This window comes from Lipotes vexillifer, unplaced genomic scaffold, assembly GCF_000442215.2.
Source record: "Lipotes vexillifer unplaced genomic scaffold, Lipotes_vexillifer_v1.1 scaffold1387, whole genome shotgun sequence".
NCBI classification, from domain to species: Eukaryota; Metazoa; Chordata; class Mammalia; order Artiodactyla; family Lipotidae; genus Lipotes; species Lipotes vexillifer.
Genome location: NW_006790426.1, coordinates 1999243 through 2005614, shown reverse-complemented (window position 1 = coordinate 2005614; position 6372 = coordinate 1999243).

Sequence of the window (6372 nt, the reverse complement as noted above, 5' to 3'; positions counted from 1 at the left end):
TAAATGCTGGCCAGATAGTGTTCCCTATAAAAGGTTCTAAATGTGAGGCCCATTCTCTTTTTAAAAGGATAAATATCAAGTATTAGAGACAAAATTGCATTAAATGAGACCTTCTTGACATAATGAGAGGGATTAAAATATTGAAAAGATTCTTTCCACTTGATTCAGTGTTATTTAATGCATACCTTTATACCATTTAAATTGTCTCTCATAAACAGGTCACACACATGGGGAAACATTACCCTAAGACAGTAACTACCTATAATGTTAGGTCTGTCGTTGAAGCAACAGAACTTTTTTTTTATATATAAATTTATTTATTTATTTAGTTATGGCTGCGTTGGGTCTTCGTTGCCGCATGCGGGCTTTCTCTAGTTGCGGCGAGCGGGGGACTGCTCTTCATTGCGGTGCGTGGGCTTCTCACTGCAGTGGCTTCTCTTGTTGCGGAGTGCGGGCTCTAGGCTCGCGGGCTTCAGTAGTTGTGGCGCACGGGCTTAGTTACTCCACGGCATGTGGGATCTTCCCAAACCAGGGCTCAAACCCGTGTCCCCTGCACTGGCAGGTGGATTCTTAACCACTGCGCCATCAGGGAAGTCTACAACAGAACTTCTTGAACATGTATTACATGTTAGACACTCTCAGGCACTAAAGATACAGCACTGAAAATTTTTTCTAGAGCTTATATGCTAATGGAAATGACAGACAATACAGAAAAATACACATATCATCCCTGTGATGATAAGTATTATGGAGAAAAACTAATGAAGAGTGCTAGAGAGATGGAGGGGAAAACCTATTTTATATCAGGTGGTCAGGAAGACCTCTTTGATAAGGTGACAAAGCAGAGCCTGAAGGAAGTGAAAAGCAAGCCATTTGGGTATCTGGGCGAAGAGCATTCCAGGCTGAGGGCAGGAACATGTTCAACAGGGTTTAGGAGTAGCCAGCCAGGAGGCCAGTGTAGACTGGGAGGAGAGAATGAGGGGGAGAGACGGAGAAGATGAGATGGGATGGGTACATCATATAGGCCAATGTTTTACAAATTGTCACCGTGACTTAGATTTTAAAAGAATCACTCTGGCTGCTGCACGGAGAACAGTAGAGTGCAGGAATGGAAGCAGTCCCCAGGCCATTTCAGTGGTCCAAGTGAGAGAGAATGATGACTCAAACTAGGATATTAGGGGTGGGTGTGGTGAGAATTGTCAGATTCTGGTGTATTTTGAGGGATGACCTGTCACTGCTGATGAATTGGATGTGGGTTTGAAAACAAGGTAAAGAACAGGAAGTTTAAGGGTCAGACCTAGCAGATTTTGCTGGTTCAAAGTGCCCATATTCTGCTGGGGGATGAGTGCTCAAGAGCTCAGGCCAAAATGCTACAGAGGAAGTAAAAATGGACATATTTGCTCTTTAGAGTTCTGGTTCTGGTTTATTGCAAAGAGTAATAAACCAGAACCAAAATAGTATTCTAGCTTACATCAGATAAACCCTGATGATCTGCTGTGAAAATATTGACTAAAGTGCATCCTTGCTTGAAAATGCCAGTTTTGAATAAGTAACACATACCTGTAGAAATTGAAGCCTCTAATTCCTTTCTAACTGGTAGTTGTATTATAGTAAACTAAAGTGACCCCTAAGTAAATAAGCAAATGATTAAATTTAATAATTCCTATCAGATACAGTGACACAAATTAGGAACTGAGTGGTAGTTGCTCCCATGAACACAGATATCTATTTTACCCTAATAGATGTCTATCCTTGCCTATTCTTAAGGGTAAAACAATATCGTGGTTAGAAAGTTAAAGAGTACAGCCACTCCCCAACCTGGTCCCTTCCTCTGCTCTTGTACGGAAGCAAGGACTGTTAACCACGTCTGCCTTTAGTTCACATGGTGATTTCCTCCATGTCGCTAAATAGCATGCTGAAGTGCTGTGTCTTGCTTTTTCAATTTTGGCATTATCTGTGAAGTCTGTTGTGGTACTTGAGATTTAGCCTATTTCCCCCTCCCTTCCCCTCCCATTAAAGTTACAGCCCAATATAGTTTGTTCCTCTATGTTAAATTTACTGGGGTAAATTTAAGCGATATATGAAACATTTTTTTGTTTTATCAGCTGTAGACAGTATCTTTTGATTCCCCATACTGTCAGGTGAGGGTTTTATCAGCACTCCTGGCCTTTCCGCTTCCCACTTTGTACATTTCTCTACTTTTCTTCCTTTTTTTAAAAAAAATTTATTTTATTTATTTATATTTTTGGCTGCGTTGGGTCTTTGTTGCTGTGCGCAGGCTTTTCTCTAGTTGCGGCGAGCAGGGGCTACTCTTCGTTGCAGTGTGCGGGCTTCTCTTGTTGCAAAGCACGGGCTCTAGGCGTGCAGACTTCAGTAGTTGTGGCTTGTGGGCTCAGTAGTTGTGGCTCGTGGGCTGTAGTAGAGTGCAGCCTCAGCAGTTGTGGCGCAGGGGCTTCATTGCTCCACGTCATGTGGGATCTTCCTGGACCAGGGCTCAAACCCATGTCCCCTGCATTGGCAGGCGGATTCTTAACCACTGCGCCACCAGGGAAGCCCCTCTCTACTTTTCTTCTTTATAGCTCCCAACCTATTTTGTTAGGATTCCACTTGCCAGGTTGGATTCCTGTGGGGATGTAATTGAAAGAAAGGATACCCCTACACCTGCTTCTCACTCAAGAAACTACTAAAATTCCATTGTCCCCAAGAAAACCTTTTGGGACCTCATTGGGAAACAAGTGATGTGTCTACAATCCTATTAATGAAATGATATGATAGACTAGGAGTCCGTGAACTCTTAACCCAACGGACCTTTGGCCTGTCAGGTGATAACAACTAGAGAGGAAAGCAATCAGCTTTGGCCATTCCCTGAACAAGCTGAGATTTGTTTACTTTTCCCAAGCCCTGTCAAGCCAAAGGCTATAAAACTGCTTTAAGTAATATAACTCCTGTGAGAACTCTCCAGTAAAATTAGTGACATCGCAGTGAATTTTCAAGAGAATGTACTTGAAATTTATCGTTCACCTTAAACTTCCTATGGATAAGCAGGTTAATTTGAAAGCAACTCATTCATCTTAAAAGGAACTGTATTTTGGCTGTAATTGAGATTGCAAGGAGGAAGAAGGTAATGAGCGGGGGAGCAAAACACCCCTGCCACCTAGTGGTCACTCATTCTGAAACACGGCAGTTCTTTGAAAGCACAGACAGCAGAAAAGGAACTGAGTTGGTACAGGAAACATCCAGCAAATGTTTGGAATTGGGGAAACTTCTGTTCCCTCTTCCCTTGTTAGAAAGGGATGTTTGTGAGCCTTTTTTAAATAGTCAAAGACGAAGCAAGGTATTAATGGGTTGACCCTGAGAGCAGTTCTTCCTTTGTGTAATCAGAAGAATTAACAGAGCACTGACAAAGGGAGAATGTTGTTAGATAAACACAGACAGCCACCAGATCTCTAGCATGAAGTGGAAGCTCCAGAAGGAAGCAGGAAGTGCAACTAGTGAGCAGAGAGGGACCACAGTGAAGCAGGACCCTCTGCAGTGGTTACTGCAGCAGCAGCATGGGTCTAGAGGCAAAGCAGAATTAGAAGCAAGGCCAACAGGGAAGATGATGATCAAGTTGCATAGACTCAGGATCACTGGTCAGCAGCAGCCTCGGAGACCATGGTCTTGGGACTGTAGTACTGTTTGATTCAGGGTAAACTAGTCAGGACATGCAGGGGATAACAAAAGTAATTAACATTTATGGAGCACATACTCTATCGAGGCAGTGCTTTACATGCATTATCTCATAATAGTCCTGTGGAGTAGATGTTGTTACCAGCCCTGTTCTGCAGATTGTGAACTTGAGTATAAGTAGCCCAAAGTCACAGAGCTAATGAGACTTAGAGCCAAGATTTGAACCAAGGCAATTTGATCTGAGTTCAAGCTCTTCATTGCCATGCTTTCCTGCTTCCCTAAGGGGAAGGGAACATGGGGTTTAATGCCTCTAACTCTACTGACTGTTGTATTGAGGGATAGTTGTGAATTGGAACTCTGAAGGTAATTAAGATCTGGTCTTAGGTCCACCACCTACTTGCAGGAGGATATTTAACCTTTCAGGAACTAATTTTCCTTCATTGTAAAATAGGGATAAAATGGTGACTATTTCATAAGTTACTGTTGAAGATTCATTGAGATAGTATAGTTTTTGGCATGTGGCAAATGAGATGGCTTGCCTGCAAAATGGTTGCCAACAATTCTCATCATTGTAAGGATCAGTATTCCTCCCAAAAAGAAGTGGAATCTATTTCCCTTCCCCTAGAAGTGTGCCTGGGCTTATGACTTGCTCTGGCCAGTAGGACATGGCAGATGTGTTGTTGGCCAATTCCAAGCCCAGGTCTTAAGAGGCCTGGCAGTTTCCACTTTTGCTCTCTTGGACCACTTGTGCCACTTTGTAGGGAAGCTCAGCCTAGATTCTTGTGTGGTAAGAGACCACATGGAGAAAGAGGCATCAGGGAGCCAGAGTCCCACCTGAATGCAGCCATGTGAGTGAGCTGTTGAGACCTGAACTGACCTGCCAACCTATATAGTTATGAGAAATAATAATTCATTGCTGTGAAATGACTAAGTTTTGGGATAGTTTGTTATACAGCAAATAGAAAGTCCTCAATAAATGGCATCTATTAGTATTATAATTAGTGCTGGTGAGGGATTCAGCCAAATATCTGGTTTATCTTTTCTTAGGTCACTGGGTTTTTTTTTCCTCTTTCACTGAAATAGACAGAGAAACAAGGGTTATATGTGCAGGTGAATGTTGCTTGTTACAAATAGGTCTTGTATTTTTATTAAAACAGAATATTGCTGGATATCTACTCAGAAAGACTGTTAGCATTTCAAATTGCTATATACATTTGATATAATATAGAAGTATATTTCTTCAAACATTTCCAATTCAGGCTTTTCACTAAATTGGTTATGGTGGGACCTTCCGAAGCCTTTATGGTGGAGACCTTCCAAAACCTTTATGTTGGAGGTGCTGAGGCGTGAACAGAGATTTATCCTCTTTCTAGCATCTGAAAGCCTTGAAAAGGAAACTTCACTCTGACCTTCATCTCCTTTATCTCCCTGTCCCTAAATTCTCTTTTTCTGTCCCTTCTCACATGCTTTTCCTATCTCTTTTCGTTATTGGATGATTAAATAAGATCTTCCCTACTGAAATGTAAGTTCCAAGAAGGAGGAGATTTTCACCTATTTTGTTCTCTACAGAACATTCTTAGAACAGTGCCTGGCACACAGAAGGTGTGCCACGAATGTGTGTTGAATGAATTAAATGATGCATATAGAAGCACTTAGAACAGTGTCTGGCATAGGGTAGATGATGCTGAATAAATATAACCTATGGCAATTCAGTATTGTAACACATGAGATCATTCACATTTGTCTTATAAATGTTCTGTTACTTTTAGTCTTTCCTCTCTTTTCTTTCCACTTTATCCCTGCTTTTCTTTTTCTGTCATTGCATCTTCTCTCCTGCCCTTGCTTGTGGCCTGTCAGGGACCCGCATTGGTGTTGTTTCACCCTACCTCAGAGGATGGGCAGAGAAAACTTTTTGGAACTTTGTCTTGGATGAAAAGTAACTATTTGTGATTCATAGCTGACCTAGGACTGTGCATAAAATTCTGCTGTTGAGGCAAGCCAGATTTTGATGGTACTGAATATTTTATCTAGAGGCCTGGATAATGGAAAACAGCACGCTTATTAAGTTATAGTCTAACAAATGCTTGACTGTACATGTCTCTGGGTGTGTGGGTATTTCTAGTGCCTGTTGGTGAATAACTGCTACTCTTGGCAGTAGAGATGTGAGCAGAATCAAGCAGAACTGATTTAGCTAATTTTCTCGTCCCCCTTTTTCTTCATAAAGGAATGGAAATGTACTGCCATGCAGTGGAGCAGTTCTTCCTCAGGCTGGTAACATTACGGAATTCCTGTTGAAATGAGAGCTGGACTGGTGAAAACCAGATTCTCACATTGTCTCATGAGCTGTTTGTCAAGGTAAATCCTATATATTTTAAAATCATGGGGAAACTTTGAACCTATCATCAGAACCAGTTATACAGGTATCTCCATTTCCTCCAATAGTCACTTATGTAGGAAGAGCTCTCTCCTCTTTGCTGCTAGTCTGTCAGATTCAAAGCAGGAGTTTCATCAATCTGTAGGCCAGCAGCTGGGTAGCTTGAGCTGAATACAAAACAGTATTGGTGCAGTTCTCAACACAGTGTTGTTTATGTTTCTATTAGGCTAATAGGTGGCTCAGATCTCTTACCCCTGCTAATGTTTGAGTCCTGTTTTATATATATATATATATATATATATATATATATATATATATATATATATAAT